At 38.0% G+C, this 17,981-nt stretch overlaps 1 protein-coding gene across 2 annotated transcripts in view; it reads right to left on the minus strand.

Moving 5' to 3' along the window:
- LOC121628724 (NACHT, LRR and PYD domains-containing protein 12-like) overlaps nucleotides 1-17,981 on the minus strand; it is a 2,607,341-nt gene that overhangs the window by 886,394 nt on the left and 1,702,966 nt on the right. The gene's annotated exons all lie outside the window — the stretch shown is intronic.

The following is a 17,981-nucleotide window of genomic DNA, read 5'->3' on the forward strand; positions in this document are numbered from 1 at the left end:
CATTTTTTAACTGGTATTTTACAAATCATTGTTTCATTTGTATTGTAGAGACACAGGATTTCACATTTTGTTAAGTTGAGTCTCAATCCTGATGCAATAGAGAAGGTGTCTATTAACCTAAGTGTTGTCTCTATTTGATGTTTGTTTTCCAAAAACAACACTGTGTCATCTGCCAGTTGAGTTATCCTCACCTCTCTGTCAAATATCCTTAAACCTCTAAAGGCATTGCTCTGTCGAATTTGTATTGAGAGTAATTCGGCAACTATAAGAAAGAGAAAAGGAGAGCAGGGGCAGCCTTGACGAACAGATCTACGGATTGGAAATCTTTTGGTAGTATTTGGGGATAACATTACACAACTATTGATGTCTTTGTAGAGCATTCTAATATATGCTACAAAGTTTTCCCCGAAGCCAAAGGTTTGGAGAGATTGAAATAAAAATTGATGTTCTACACTATCGAATGCCTTATAGAAGTCCAAAAATACCATTAAAGCATCTGAATGAACATATTCAGAGTAATCTATTAAATCAAGGATGAATCTAATGTTACAGCTTATATGGCGGTCATTCATAAATCCGTTTTGAGTTTCATTTATGATTTCATTTAAACCTTTTCTTAGACGCCTGGCGAAAATTAGTGAGAGTATTTTATAGTCAACATTGAGCAATGTTATTGGTCTCCAGTTATCCAGTAGAAGGTGGTCTTTGTCTGGCTTGGGGAGCAAGGTTATTATGCCTTGTTTCATGGTTGTGGTCATTTCTTCAGTATTTATACATTCTTTTAACATCTCAAACAGGGGGGTTTCAATTATATCCCAAAAGTACTGGTAAAATTCAACCGGTAACCCATCTATTCCTGGAGATTTACCTTTTTTCATTTTGTGTACAGCTTCAAGAATTTCAGCTTTAGAGATAATTTTTTCGCAATCCAATTTAAATTTGTTAGATATCTGGGGAGTAAATCTTTTAACATTATTAATGAATTCTTCACTTTTTATTGAATTATACTTAGAACTGTATAGATCAGAATAAAACTGAAAAGTGTGGTTAGCTAGTTCAATTGGGTTAGAGGTTACAGAGTTATCTAGTTTTATAGAAGTGATATTATTCTTCTTATAGTTCCTTTTCTCCAAGGCAAAAAAATAGCTAGTATTTTTCTCACCTTCCTCTAACCATTTAGCTCTAGAGCGAATAAAAGCTCCTTTAGTCATATTAGTATATAGTTTATCTAAATCATCTTTCAATTTTATCAGTTTAGTTTCTTCCTCTAGAGTAAGGGAACCTTTATTTACTAGGATATTTAATTCTTTCATGATTCCAGTTTCTTCAAGATTGCTACGTTTCTTCATTTCTTTACTGTGTCTAATGGCTGATTCTCTTATTTTAAATTTAAAGAATTCCCATTTTTGTATATTGCTTAATTCTTTCCCATTGAAGATATTCCCAGCAAGTGCTTTGACAGAGTTACAAAAGGCTTCATTTTTCAGTAAGTTACAGTTTAATTTCCAATAACCACGTAGTGTTGCTTTTTTTTCTAAAGGATTAATAAAGGAAATAACTATCATTTTGTGATCTGAGAAGGGGCATAAGTATGTGTTATGTCAGAGACATATTGCGTAGCATAAGAGGATATTAACCACACATCTATTCGAGATTGTAAGGAGCCACTAGCATTACTCCATGTGTATTCTTTTTGATAAGGATGAATATAACGCCATGCATCTATAACATTAAGATGCTCACTTAAATATGAAATTACATTAAATCTTGAACTAGAGGGCATTCTTGCTGGCAATCTGTCCATTAAATCATCAGCTGTATCATTTAGGTCTCCACCGATAATTAAATGAGCCTCTTTATATTTCTCTTTGAGCTTGATGAGGTTTACAGTCAGTTGGACAAACATATGTTTTGCTAGAGCATTATTATTATGACCATAATTGTTATTTACTATCAAAATGATATTGTTTACCTTCAGCACTAAAATTATCCATCTACCTTCTTCCGATGAGTGAGTTTCTAAAATATCTCCTTTAAATTTATTAAACAGAATTGCTACTCCAGCAGAATTGTTAGAAGCATGACTTAAATAAAGTTGGTCACCCCATTGACTTTTCCAGAATTTACGGTCATCTTCACAGGAATGTGTCTCTTGTAAAAAGAAAATATCAGCGTTAGATCTTCTACAAAACAGAAAGATTGCCTTTCTTTTGGCTATATTTCGTATACCATTGACATTGAGAGAGAGAATTTTAAGGTTGATGAAATTATTAGCTGCCATGGAAAGGTAAAACAAAAACAAAACTAGATGCCGCCTGACTAAGAACAACAATAACGAGAAAACCACAAGAAAGAGCTTATGGAAGCTCTCTACTTTAAAGGAAGGCTAGAAATTACTCTGAAACATTATGAGTATCAAGTACATGAGATGAAACTGTTTGAGACCCTAACAGTGCTTGTAGTGCACCTTCTTTATTTATTTATTATTATTATTTTTTTTTTTTATTATTTTTTATATTTAACCTTAAGTATCATAGTCTGCAGCACTTGATTCTTACGCTGTGAATTTCACTCCGTCGATGAAGACCGTCGGCCCTTGCCATATGGTTTTTTTTCCCTCCTTGCGTGCTTGTTCCACCAAAGGCCACAGTTTGTTTCTGCATTCTTTCTCGGAGCGGGTTAGGTCTTCGGCCATTCGGAGGTTCATCCTCTTCAGGATGTCGGCGTTGCGCGACTCTCTCCAGATCTTGGTCCTGAAGGTCCGCATGTTGAACTGGATGATCACTGGACGCGGTTTGTTGTCTTCCCTCGGGCGTCCTACTCTGTGCACCATATCGACCAGGAAACCCAGCTTGTTTTTTTCATCTGGCGTAATTTGGCTCAATATTTTGAAAACTTCTTGCCTCACATCTTCGGTTTCCTTTTCTGGGAGGTTGATGAGCCGCAAATTCCATCTTCTGCTGTATCTTTCCCCTTCTTCGGTTTTTTCTTTCAGTTCGTCCACCCTTTTATCCAGTTTTATCACTTTTTCCTCTGTTTCTTTAGTTTGAAAGCTGAGTCCTTTCATCACTTCTTTTACTTCTTTAATGTCTGTAGTGTTTTGTTGCAACTTCTGCTCAAAGATGGAGAAACTCTGCTTTAACTCACATATGGCTTGGAGGATATCAGCGTTAGAAACCGTGTCCATCTCCTTTTTTTCTCCGCACAGTTTCTTCGGGTTTGGGCTTTTGCTTGGAGTCACGGGAAGAGGGGTACATAAGCCGAGGAAGCCCTCTTCTGGATCCATATCCATCACTAAACTTTCTTTTGGGATCTTTTTTGCGTCTCTCTTAGACATTTCGACTCACGTGTGTAGTGTTGATGTTAGCTACTTAAGCTAGCTCGTTGTCTCACGTGTCGGAGACTAATATCCAATCGTTGGAGTCTTCAAGGAGTTCTTAAAAAGTTTTCTATCTTGTTTGGTGGGCGTTGAGCTGTTTAAACAGCTGCTTAATACGTTGGCCTCTTCAAATCTTAATCAGATACTCATTAATGTATCAGAGCATCGCGCTCACATGTCTGCACCGGTCGCCATCTTGCGCAAACCCCCTTGCTGGAGATACTATTTTATGCTGCCATTCAGTGTGATGACGTCACCGGATGTAACTATTAGCAATATTTATTTTTATTTCACAATTAATTACTCATCATCAAAGCACTGTTTTGTACGGAGCCCCTCTGGTGACATGGTCAAAAAATAAATAAACTGTGGCCACGAAATGAATACAACGTGCGCACGTTATACTAATTCGTGGCCCCGAATTAGTATAACGTGCGCACGTTATACTAATTCGTGGCCGCGAATTAGGTATAACGTGCGCACGTTATACTAATTCGTGGCCGCGAATTAGGTATAACGTGCGCACGAAATACTAATTCGTGGCCACGAATTACTATACTGTGTCCGCGAAATAGTTAAAACGTGCGCACGCAATAGTAACTCATGGCCACGAAGACCTTATTAATGATTTCTAAAACGGGTGTTTCTCATCCTTAATTGTGATTGGCTGAGCAGCGTTCCATGCCGTGATAAATTGAGTGTAACCCACACATAGACCCGGTAAGACCTCATCACAAAATATTCCTGCGCCAGTGTCAACGGGCGTAGCGTTGCCTAGCAACCAATAGCTCTGAGCGCAACTTACCTGTTCCGTTGTAAATTGTTTTTACAATTGCTAAAAAAGAAAAGAAATGTCAGACTTTGTGGTAAATTTCGATTTGCTGGATGGCCTGAGCCTTGATGAGTGGTTGAGGAAATGGACAAGGGAGAAAAAGAAGATAGGAGACACGCTGACATCACTGAAGAGGATATTGACTATTTGGAGAAGTCGAGAAATGAAAAAGCAACGGTAAAACAGACAATGTGGTCTGTTCGTTGCTTTCAGAGCTGGTGTGCGGAAAAGAAACAGACAATTGACTTTCAGTCAATCACAAAAACAGATTTTAATGTGATTCTCCGTCAGTTTTATGCGAGTGTAAAAAACGGAAAAGGTGAACTCTACGGTTTTAGCAGTTATGTCGGACTACGTGCGGGGCTGAACCGTTACATCAATGATCCAGACAATTTTGTGTATGTGTGTGTTTCTTTAATTAAATTTATATTTTATAAGCAATATGAAGGGTAACCGTTTTATAAAAGCTATAAGCCCCTTGAATGGACCAGCAAGATGGAGGGGCATCTCCATCTCCTCCGCTTCGCGTCGGGCCTTAGCACACCCCTCCGCCGTTGTAAAATCCCTGTAACCCACGGCTTCTCGGGGCTTATTGCTTTAATAATTCCTGGACGTTTGGTGATTGAGCGCACCCTCGTTAGAAGCTCATTCCTAGCCTAAAAAAAATCTCTATCATACTGTCCCGGTCCATCGTGTAGCCGCTCTCTGCCTATATCTTTCACCAAATAGAGGATGCGCTCTCAAGGAGCGTATTTATGTTATTATTTCGTGGCAACGAATTAGTATTTCGTGCGCACGTTATACCTAATTCGCGGCCACGAATTAGTATAACGTGCGCACGTTATACTAATTCGGGGCCACGAATTAGTATAACGTGCGCACGTTGTATTCATTTCGTGGCCACAGTTTATTTATTTTTTGACCATGTCACCAGAGGGGCTCCGTAGTTTTGCTATTTCAAAGACCCTCCTGGTCCTCTACACCGAAGGCTGAACAAAGCAAGAATGAAATGATAACAAGCTGTTTGCTGAATGGACACAAGTAGATTATGACCCACACAGTGCAACTAGTTAAATAATCTGCATCAAGTTAAGCTGAAGGTGGAATCTGTTTATGGAAAATAATTACCAGCAGTCAGTGTAGAAGAATCAGCTAAGTGACACTGGTGACATTGGTTATATGAACCTGCCTGACCCTTTATGCTGTAACTATCTGTTGCTGGCTCAGAAGCAGCTCCCTGATCCTGGTACCACACCACACAGCTGAGATGTTACAGGAAGCTCCTTTATCCTGATCCAGTGTAGCTCACTAATCAGACAGAACTCATGTTGTCAGGAGGATTAAACTTGTCTTCTCACTTATTCTACTGAGAGTCAAAATTCATATCAGCTGACCCACAGAGAACTGATGAGAAGATGAGAATGTGATGAGGGTTTTATTCTTTTATATTCTAGATGATAAAGCTTTTGTTTCATAAAAGTATGAAAACTACAGAAGAATAAAAAAGTACTGCTACTCTGCTGAAAACTGCTTTCTCCAATCCACTTCATTTGTAGAAAACTTTAAAAACAACACTGTCAACCAAAGTGCTGTACACAACAAAGCTAACACATATAACTATGTTATTATTTTTATTGTCATCTAACTAAATCAGATTATTAGACAGTAGTGGGGAAATATTCGCTCACTAACTGATCAAAATGTTAATACTGGCTGAAAGACTCAATGTTTTGTTAATGATAATATAAAATTTTAGGTTGAGCTAAACTGTAAATGGATTAATTAACTGAAGAAGAAAATATATTCCTTTTTTTTTTTTTTTGGTCCTGTCCAGCATCATAGCAAGCAAAATGATAATCTGGTTGCTGTATCGTGCTGAACAAATTTGCTCTGCCAAGGGGAGGCCTATGGGTAAGGCTCCTCTTGATAATCTGATTCATTTATTTATTTATTTACTTTGAATCACGGAATCTATGTAATCTTGCTGGACCTGACCGGAGGGGACAGAAAAAGATGGAAAATAGCAAAGAAAGAGCAAAAGGGAAAGAAGAAAGGAGACAAAAAGATCACAGACAGAAGGAAAACGACCCTTTAGTCCACACCATCACCAGACAACAAACTGTTACACCTGTACATGAACACACCAGAAAATTTCCTACAACTTTTACAAAAGCAGAAACACACACACAGAAAAAAAAACAAAAAAAAAAAAACACAGGGCTGCCAGTCATTAAGAGTTTTTAAATAAAAACCAAATCAAATCAAAAAGACATAACAGCAACCAGATACTAACTCACAGGAAAAATACAATTTTTTTTTTTTTTTTAATAATTATCGCTTAATATTAAAGACCCACTAGACAACTCAGTGACTGTGTCAGCATGCAGAGCATGAGAAACAAGGAGTGATCAGTGATGAAGAGTGGTGAGCGAGATCATGCAAATGCGACCTCGCCTCCACGGAGGCCAGAGGCAGACCAGGGCCTGGGCCGGGCCCTCAGCAGCAGACCCGGAGCACCAACCCATGCCACCCCACCACAAAGACAACTCCAGCCCCACCCGAAGGGCGGCAGAGGAGAGCCCCAGCAAGAGCCCCCCACGGTCCGGGGGCACAGGCCCCAGTGGGCCAAGATCAGCAGCCGCCGGCCCCGCCAGGGACCGGCCCACCCAGGGCAGCCCAAGCGAAGGGCCCAGGGCCCCAGGAGCCCAGAGGCGGCCGCCCCACCCCCCAAAGGCAGAGGGCCCGCAACATGCCCAGGAGGACCAGGCCCCCCCAGACAGCCACCCGGCGTAGGCCAGCACACACCCCGATGTTCCAGCCGCACACCCCGGGAACCAGGGTGCTATCGGCCCCCTCCCCCCACTCCCCATCTACTTCAACCTGCATCCCATATAACCCCACACTCACACCCTCCCCCGTGCCGCACCCACAATCGCTTACCACCACACAATCACGCCACACACAACCCTCCCACCATGCCCCGTGGGGGACACTATGTGGTTCAGTATAACATCAGCCTTACGTCTACAGTTTAGTTTCAATACAACTTTTCACGTGATATTAATCAAAGCACACAAGTAAAATGTGTCTGACCTCAGAGTCTCCAGTCTGCAGTTTGGATTCTCCAGAAAAACACAGAGCTGCTTCACATCAGAATCCTTAAGTGTTTTGTAACTCAGGTCCAGTTCTGTCAGGTCTGTGGGGTCTTTCTTCAGAGCTGAGGCCAGGGACTCACAGCTGATCTCTGACAAACTGAGGCTCTCAAATCTAAATTAATAAATAAAAAATGTACGATTTAGAAAACTTGTACCTGAAATGTAAACAGATGTTTTCACTACAATGAAAATTTGTGACAACATTACAGTTGTTTCATGTGTTTTTATTCAGTTTAATCAACAAAAAATTTTGATGAGGATAAATTGGGTGTAGTTGTTAATAAAATTACAGCAACAGTCAGTAAAATTACCTCAAAGTTTTCAGTCTATTGTTTGGATTCTCCACCAGATCAAGCAGCTCCTTCACATCTGATTCCAGCAGGTTGTTGTATCTCAGGTCCAGTTCTGTCAGATGGGATGGGTTGGACCTCAGAGCTGACACCAGAAAAGCCAAACTGATCTCTGACAACCTGCAGTACTGCAACCTAAATAAAGAATAAAAGCTGTGAGCTGAAGCCAACAGGATGCAGGTTAAAACAGTCAAACAGAAGCAGAGAAGAAGAGTTCTCATTAATATTAATGACAACATGCTGCAGCTTCAATAAAGACGTAGTGACTTCAATCAGAGTGAGTTCTCTCACCGACAGACATGACTCTGATTCTACCGGCTGAACTGGATGAAAAAAGACTCCAGAGTCTGATAATGGTGACAGGACACACACACTAAAACACATGTTTCCAACACTGCAGATGTGAGCGACAGCAGATTGTCATCCTGGTGTAAACGGCCTGTTAATGAAACCAAACACTGGACTAATTAGCACATCAGTCCAGATGTTGGTGATCAAAGCTGTTTCTGGATGGAGATGAACTGAGTCACAATGTTTCTTTACATAGAAACTCAAACTAAAAGTCAAGTTTGCATCTTTGAAAAAACTGAGTTTAAATTAAAAACAAATGCAGCAAAACTTCATTTCAGCTAATTTCAGTTTGAGATATTTTTAAAAACATGTTTTACTTTAAATCTTAATTGTCAAATTCTTGTTTTCATATTTTAGATTTTTTTCTTTCACTTTCAGATTTTCTATTTTCAGATTTAGATTTCTATTTTCACTTTAAACTTTTGTCTCTGATCTGAGCTGTAGGACGTCATCTGACAGAGGTGTTGAATCCTGAGTGACAGAATAACAGAGGAGGATGAAGGGACTCCCCCTGTAATGCTGCCTTCAGGAAACCTGGGAAATACAATGACTTCTTTCATCCTTCCTTTATTCAAATGACTGGGAGTGAAAACGACCAACAGCAGTGATAAAGTTGTGTTATTTCACATGTTTCAGTCAGAACTCGCTACAAATAACAACATCATAGAGATAAACAAGGATCTGACAATGAAGGAATGAAAGCTGCTTCTAGAAATACTGGGCCAGGTAACCACTAACCTAACACAGGTGTGGGACAAGCAGAAAAGGAGACCTGAGGCTCATTTTACCTCATTTCAGCCTCCTTGTCTCCTCTCTCCTCTGTCCTGCCTTTAATGATGGAGGAGAAAGGAGGCTCCAGCAGGAGCTATAAGTGAGGATACACCAGTGTATCAACACAAAACCAGGACTTTACCAAAGCAGTGAACTAAAGGAAATGAAGACTCACCAAACAAAAGATCTCAAAAGAAAACACAAGAACAGGAAACACAGATCATGACAGCGACATGTTGGTCTCTTCATTTGATTTAATCGAAGTCAAGATTTGATGCAAACTGTTGTTTTTCCTTAACTAGGCTGTTATTTATTATGAAATGGCTCAAATTAATTTGTAAGCAAAGTGCTCTGAGACGACCTTGTTGTGAATTGATGGTATACAAATAAAGCTAAACTGAATTTAACTGAATCATTTTCTGATTATGACTATTATCCTGTGCTATAAAAGAAGAATCAGACAATCTAAACAAATTATCTCTGTGGTCAAATCTAGCTTCTTTCATTCACGGCTCTTGAGCAGGGTAAAATCTTATGTCCTATTCAAAAAGAGTTATTCATGTTTTTATCACCTGCCGTCTACATTATTGTAACTCTCTCTATTTTGGGATTGATCAGTCGTTGATCCGTCGTTTACAAATTGTTCAGAACTCAGCGGCTCGTCTTCTGACATGGAGAAAACGACGTGAGCATATCACTCCGGTGCTGCTTCACTTCACTGGCTTCCCGTACAGTACAGGATCCAGTTCAAGATTTTTTTTACTTGTTTTTAAAGTCACAGCACCACCTTATTTATCAGAGCTTATAATCATTCACAGTCCTGTCAGAGCACTGAGATCAACTAACCAGCTGCTCTTAAAAGTTCCTAGAAGCAGGTTAAGAGGCAGAGGTGACCGAGCTGTTTCTGTCGCTGCTCCCAGACTCTGGAACATTCTGCCTTTTAACATGAGATCAGTGCAGAGCGTTGAGCATTTTAAATCATTATTAAAAACACACATTTTCTCACTGGCTTTTCCTACAGCTTAAACATTCTAATTGAGTTTTATTGTATTCATGTTCTTATGTGTTTTGTGTCATTTTAATGTAATTTTTATATTATTTATTTATGTATTTTGTATTTTCAGATATATCTGTTTATTTAATTTCATTTTAGTGATGGCTTAGGTATTTTATCTACTTTGCTTTGTACAGCACTTCATCTGAGATTGTTTTTAAATGTGCTTCATAAATGAAATTGACTTAACCAGGAGATCAGAGGGAATAAAATTTGTGTTTTAATTCATTTCTGCTGCAATTATTGTAAATAATAATAATAATAATAATATTTATATTAATAATAATAATAATAATAATAATAATTTAAAAAAATCAACAAAAACAACAAAAATAATAATAATGTTTAATAACAATAATAATAATAATAATAAAAGGATGTTTTAAGAAGAGATATAAAAGAGGAAACTGACTCTGTTGACCTGATCTCAGGCAGCTCATTCCAGAGTTTAGAGGCTTTGACCACAAAAGCTCTGTTTCATATGGATGTGAAAGGTCTGATAAATAGGAGGGTGAATGACCATGGAGGGCTTTAAAAGTCAACAGTAAAATCCTAAAATCAATTCTAAAACATAAGTTTGTCTGACTGTCAGCTGATCTTATTTTACAATAGAAATTAGTTTATATGAAAAAATGGAATTTAAAGAAAGATCTGAATCTGAAAACAAAAAACATTTTACATTCAAACTGAAAAGATTTCTGCTGCATTTCTTTTCCTGTTAAATGCATTTATTTGTTCTTTTAGAAGTTCAAGATTAAAATTTTATTGATCAACTTCTATTCCTGAAGACTGAAATATTTTTCAGACAAACAAACATTGTGGTTGTGATTCAGATCCATATTTCTTATCTGCTGTTTCTCAACCTACATTCACACACAAGCTCTTCACACCAACTCTGTGCTGTGAATAAATAAAGCAGAAGAAACAAACACAGCAGGTAAACAGAACAGCATTTATCTCCAGTGATGGAGCATCCCTGCCTCTCTCCTTCATGGCTGTTCAGTAATCATCCTTTGTGTCTGTGTTTGGATCACCTGCACAGGGTCGTAGCAGTTCACCTTCTCAGCTTCTCTTTGGCTGCAGAGCTATGAAACACTGACTCTGCTCCACATTTTCACACATTTCTCACCTGATGGAAAGCTGCTCACACACTCGCAACTTCCTTCCATACACTGTTACCTAGCAACAAGTTAGGTCATAGCTTAACTTTATTTCATTTTATCAATCATGTTATTTTTCTTCAGATAAATTCTTCTTTGTATTTTACTTAAATCCACTTAACAGGAATATCTGTTTCAGTCTGAACTGACCTTGTGTAACAGAGATCATTTTAATGAAATAAAAATCAACTGAGAATGATTTCTGTTAAATTATTAGTGTGATGAGGTTTTTGGGTGTAATATGTCGTTATTAATGCATGTGAGTGAAGATAACTGCTGCTGGGATGAAAAGTGTTTTCTAATCAAGTCTAAGTTGCTTCATTTCTATCAGTGATGGTGGAGAGTTGCTTCATATCAGCTGATTAATTATTACTTGATCATTATTTCATCCATAGATATTCACTAATGTTCAACGTCTAGAAGCATCAGTCAGTGATTATATATTTGTTTCTGTCTGACACAATCAAAGTCTTTTACTTTTATTTAATAAATCATCATTTCATGAACTAAACCACTGAAGAAGAAAACAGACTTTACGTTGAAGACCAGAACAACTTTTACATGGTATTAATCTCAATAAACAAATAAAACATGGTGTCTGACCTCAGAGTCTCCAGTCTGCAGTGTGGACTCTCCAGAAATCCACAAAGATCTTTAACAGCAGACGTCATGTTGTTGTCGCTCAGGTCCAGTTCTATCAGATGGGATGGGTTGGACTTCAGAGCTGAGGTCAGTGAAGCACAGCTGATCTCTGACAAACCGCAGTTCTCCAATCTGAATAAAGAATAAAAGCTGTGAGATGAAGCCAACAGGATGCAGGTTAAAACAGTCAAACAGAAGCAGAGAAGAAGAGTTCTCATTAATATTAATGACAACATGCTGCAGCTTCAATAAAGACGTAGTGACTTCAATCAGAGTGAGTTCTCTCACCGACAGACATGACTCTGATTCTACCGGCTGAACTGGATGAAAAAAGACTCCAGAGTCTGATAATGGTGACAGGACACACACACTGAAACACATGTTTCCAACACTGCAGATGTGAGCGACAGCAGATTGTCAGCTTGGTGTAAACGGCCTGTTAATGAAACCAAACACTGGACTAATTAGCACATCAGTCCAGATGTTGGTGATCAAAGCTGTTTCTGGATGGAGATGAACTGGGTCACAATGTTTCTTTACATAGAAACTCAAACTAAAAGTCAAGTTTGGATCTTTGAAAAAACTGAGTTTAAAATAAAAACAAATGCAGCAAAACTTCATTTCAGCTAATTTCAGTTTGAGATATTTTTATAAACATGTTTTACTTTAAATCTTAACTGTTAAATTCTTGTTTTCATATTTTAGATTTTTTTCTGTTTTTTGATTCAGATTTTTATTTTCACTTTAAACTTTTGTCTCTGATCTGAGCTGTAGGACGTCATCTGACAGAGGTGTTGAATCCTGAGTGACAGAATAACAGAGGAGGATGAAGGGACTCCCCCTATAATGCTGCTTTCAGGAAACCTGGGAACTACAATGACTTCTTTCATACTTCCTTTATTCAAATGACTGGGAGTGAAAACGACCAACAGCAGTGATAAAGTTGTGTTATTTCACACGTTTCAGTCAGCACTCGCTACAAATCACAGCATCATAGAGATAAACAAGGATCTGACAATGAAGGAATGAAAGCTGCTTCTAGAAATACTGGGCCAGGTAACCACTAACCTAACACAGGTGTGGGACAAGCAGAAAAGGAGACGTGAGGCTCATTTTACCTCATTTCAGCCTCCTTGTCTCCTCTCTCCTCTGTCCTGCCTTTAATGATGGAGGAGAAAGGAGGCTCCAGCAGGAGCTATAAGTGAGGATACACCAGTGTATCAACACAAAACCAGGACTTTACCAAAGCAGTGAACTAAAGGAAATGAAGACTCACCAAACAGAAGATCTCAAAAGAAAACACAAGAACAGGAAACACAGATCATGACAGCGACATGATGGTCTCTCCATTTGATTTAATCGAAGTCAAGATTTGATGCAAACTGTTGGTTTTCTTTAACTAGGCTGTTATTTATTATGAAATGGCTCAAATTAATTTGTAAGCAAAGTGCTCTGAGACGACCTTGTTGTGAATTGGTGGTATACAAATAAAGTTAAACTGAATTTAACTGAATCATTTTCTACTTATGACTATTATCCTGTGCTATAAAAGCAGAATCAGACAATCTAAACAAATTATCTCTGTGTTCAAATCTAGCTTCTTTCATTCACGGCTCTTGAGCAGGGTAAAATCTTATTTCCCATTCAAAGAGAGTTATTCATGTTTTTACCACCTGCCGTCTACATTATTGTAACTCTCTCTATTTTGGGATTGATCAGTCGTTGCGCCGTCGTTTACAAATTGTTCAGAACTCAGCGGTTCGTCTTCTTACATGGAGAAAACGACGTGAGCATATCACTCCGGTGCTGCTTCACTTCACTGGCTTCCCGTACAGTACAGGATCCAGTTCAAGATTTTATTACTTGTTTTAAAAGTCACAGCACCACCTTATTTATCAGAGCTTATAATCATTCACAGTCCTGTCAGAGCACTGAGATCAACTAACCAGCTGCTCTTAAAAGTTCCTAGAAGCAGGTTAAGAGGCAGAGGTGACCGAGCTGTTTCTGTCGCTGCTCCCAGACTCTGGAACATTCTGCCTTTTAACATGAGATCAGCGCAGAGCGTTGAGCATTTTAAATCATTATTAAAAACACACATTTTCTCACTGGCTTTTCCTACAGCTTAAAAATTCTAATTGAGTTTTATTATATTCATGTTCTTATGTGTTTTGTGTCATTTTAATGTAATTTTTATATTATTTATTAATGTATTTTGTATTTTCAGATATATCTGTTTATTTAATTTCATTTTAGTGATGGCTTAGGTATTTTATCTACTTTACTTTGTACAGCACTTCATCTGAGATTGTTTTTAAATGTGCTTCATAAATAAAATTGACTTAACCAGGAGATCAGAGGGAATAAAATTTGTGTTTTAATTCATTTCTGCTGCAATTATTGTAAATAATAATAATAATAATAATATTTATATTAATAATAATAATAATAATAATAATAAAAGGATGTTTTAAGAAGGGATATAAAAGAGGAAACTGACTCTGTTGACCTGATCTCAGGCAGCTCATTCCAGAGTTTAGAGGCTTTGACCATAAAAGCTCTGTTTCATACGGATGTGAAAGGTCTGATAAATAGGAGGGTGAATGACCATGGAGGGCTTTAAAAGTCAACAGTAAAATCCTAAAATCAATTCTAAAACATAAGTTTGTCTGACTGTCAGCTGATCTTATTTTACAATAGAAATTAGTTTATATGAAAAAAGTGGAATTTAAAGAAAGATCTGAATCTGAAAACAAAAAATATTTTACATTCAAACTGAAAAGATTTCTGCTGCATTTCTTTTCCTGTTAAATGCATTTATTTGTTGTTTTAGAATTCAAGATGAAAACTTGATTCATCAACTTCTATTCCTGAAGACTGAAATATTTTTCAGACAAACAAACATTGTGGTTGTGATTCAGCTCCATATTTCTTATCTGCTGTTTCTCAACCTACATTCACACACAAGCTCTTCACACCAACTCTGTGCTGTGAATAAATGAAAAGTGTTTTCTAATCAAGTCTAAGTTGCTTCATTTCTATCAGTGATGGTGGAGAGTTGCTTCATATCAGCTGATTAATTATTACTTGATCATTATTTCATCCATAGATATTCACTAATGCTCAACGTCTAGAAGCATCAGTCAGTGATTAAATATTTGTTTCTGTCTGACAGAATCAAAGTCTTTTGCTTTTATTTAATAAATCATTTCATGAACTAAACCACTGAAGAAGAAAACAGACTTTACGTTGAAGACCAGAACAACTTTTACATGGTATTAATCTCAATAAACAAATAAAACATGGTGTCTGACCTCAGAGTCTCCAGTCTGCAGTGTGGACTCTCCAGAAATCCACAAAGATCTTTAACAGCAGACGTCATGTTGTTGTAGCTCAGGTCCAGTTCTATCAGATGGGATGGGTTGGACTTCAGAGCTGAGGTCAGTGAAGCACAGCTGATCTCTGACAAACTGCAGTTCTTCAATCTGAATAAAGAATAAAACTGTGAGCTGAAGCCAACAGGATGCAGGTTAAAACAGTCAAACACAAGCAGAGAAGACGAGCAATCAAATAATCAATCAGCAATCAGAGTGAGGAGCTATAAGTGTGTATCAACACAAAACCAGGACTTTACTAAAGCAGTGAACTAAAGGAAATGAAGACTCACCAAACAGATGAAAGAAATGAATGCTTTCTAAAGAACATGACAACATGTTTTTATGTTTTCAGAAGAAATATGTATTCAGAAGTATGTTTTTGTACTTGTTCCCAAGTCCTTTTAGCTCCACTAGGGTTTTATCTGAAGTAATGAGGTTAATAATAGCTAAGAGTTACACATAGAAGAAGTGTAGAGCCATAAATGTATGGAACACCAATTACTGCTACTGTCATCATTCCAACACAAAACACACTCACATGGGGTGCTGAGCCTCTAAAGGGGGCATTTTTCAATCTTTAATCAAGAGCGTAACTGTTTGCTTTGAGAGCAAGATTTCTGGTTTTCACGCTCAAATATCATCTTGTTCTCTCTCAAAACTCTGATCTCACACTCAGAAAGTTCCCTCATGCTTTCAAATATATTTTTCTTCCTTTCAAAACTCTGCGCTCAGACTTGGTCTCTTTCCTTCACACTCGGACACTTTCTCTGCTCTCTCAAAACTTCTGCTCGTGGATATTTTTCTCTCTCTTGGGTTGCAGAAAGAGCTGTCCGTCAAACCTCCTCCAGCCAATAGAATACAAGATAATTCAAGCAAATAGTCCTCACCTTCTTCATGGGTCATTTGAGCGTGAAAACCAGAAATCTTGCTCTCAAAGCAAACAATTACGCTCTTGATTAAAGACAGAAAAATACCCCCATACTAAAGAAGTGAATGGAAAATATAAAGGAAAGGAGGGAACAGAGGAAACTCTCTGTCTGAAACGTCTGTGCTGTAATAAAGTTAAATTCAGTGAGCAGAGTGCTGTCCGTTTATATTGTCCCATGAATAAATTTGATATAAATTTGTGAATTTACGTATTGAAGGAGTGGGCAATTTTCTGCCAGCAATCCTTCCTAGTTGTTGCTATGGTAACAGTGTTGCTTTTGGCCTGGATGATGTGTTTAAATTCTTCACATTTCTGAAGAATAATTGTCTGCTCTGCCATGGTGAAGTAGCTGCTCTGCAGGGATTCTCCATGTCTGTGATTGGTCAGATGCTGCAAACTCCACCCCTTTTGAGTCAGTGCGCACTGATCTAGATGGAAAACCCTGAGTTGAATTACCATCGTGGTTCTGCTTATTCAGATCCCAAATGTCTGGGTAAGTCAACCCAGGTAACAGAGATATCTAGGATATGTTAATCACGCTTCATCGTACAGGCCTCTGGTCACATAAACCATGACACTGACATGTTGGTGTTTAATACAGAAAACAAGCTGCTGCTTTAATAAAGATGTAGTGACTTCAGCTCTTAAACTCTGCAGCTCCACCAGAGGCTCCATCCATACAAACTCATGCTGTGCAGCCAAATTGTTCAAGTTTTAAAGAAAATGAAAATGTCAGGATGAATTTGGGAAGAAACAGGAAACTTTTCTAAATATAAAAAATGTTTTTACTGTCTTAACAGCAGTTTCTAGAAGTAAATTACTCTGCTGTCATGTTTTCACAGCTTTATGACTTAAGACTCAGTGAAATTTTTGTTTTCTTGGATTCTCTTTTTACAATGTTTTTAATCTGTAGAATAAAGAAAAAAATTCTTGGCAGTTGGAAGAAAAAAAAAACAGCAAGAAGAAACTCAAGAATTTTTTTTATATAAACAAGTGTTTATTAAATCAATTTGGACTCAGCAGTAAACGATGTTTAAAAATCAGTATAGAAAAGCTACGACAGCTCCAATGAACTGACCTCAGAGTCTCCAGTCGACAGTTTGGACTCTCCAGTCCATCACACAGCTTCTTAACTCCAGAATCTTCCAGCCAGATGTTACTGAGGTCTACCTCTGTCAGATGGGAGGAGTTGGACTTCAGAGCTGAGGCGATAACTTCATAGTCAGCCTCAAGGAGTTGGAAACCAGCAAGTCTGTAATCAGAGAAAATGGAGTCAGTTTTAATGAAGGAAGAATTGTTGACAAACTGACTGAATATGATGACAAAAAACAGAAACATCATTTTCTGAACATCTGTTCTTTATTTCTGTGATTCATCTTATCTCGTCTCTGTTTGACATGACACACTAAATCTCTCCAGTTTCTATCAGACCTGCAGACTTTAAACCTCTCCTTTGTACTACACACTGTTGTGTACAGACCTGTTCTTTTATATAGATGTGTACATTTTTATAATTTTATACTTTACACCCTGTAAATACTGTTTATGTTCTCTCTGTTTTTGTGTTTTTCTTTCCAGCTTTTTTTTGTTTTAGCATTTTCATTCCAAGACAAATTCCTTCAATGTGAAAACTTAGTTAACAATAAAGTCCCATTCTGATCCTGATCCTCGTCGCTTAGAACCAGAACACATTCAGGATCTTCTGGTCTATTATGAACCAACCAGATCCCTCAGGTTATCAGGGTCAAGTCTACTTTCTGTTCCCAGAATCAGAACTAAACATGGAGAGGCAGCGTTCAGTTTTTATGCTCCTCATGTGGAGAAGAGGATTTGCTTCCATGATGTGTCCACCCAGACTTCAGCAGGCTGGTCCCTGTAATGCTGCTGCAGTCATATTGTGAATCCACAGGAGTGGAACATCTTCATCTGGTACCAGAGTCAAACTTTGAATGTAGAAGACTGAGCTGCATCATGTTGTCAAATCC

Source organism: Melanotaenia boesemani, chromosome 18 (assembly GCF_017639745.1).
Source record: "Melanotaenia boesemani isolate fMelBoe1 chromosome 18, fMelBoe1.pri, whole genome shotgun sequence".
NCBI lineage: Eukaryota > Metazoa > Chordata > Actinopteri > Atheriniformes > Melanotaeniidae > Melanotaenia > Melanotaenia boesemani.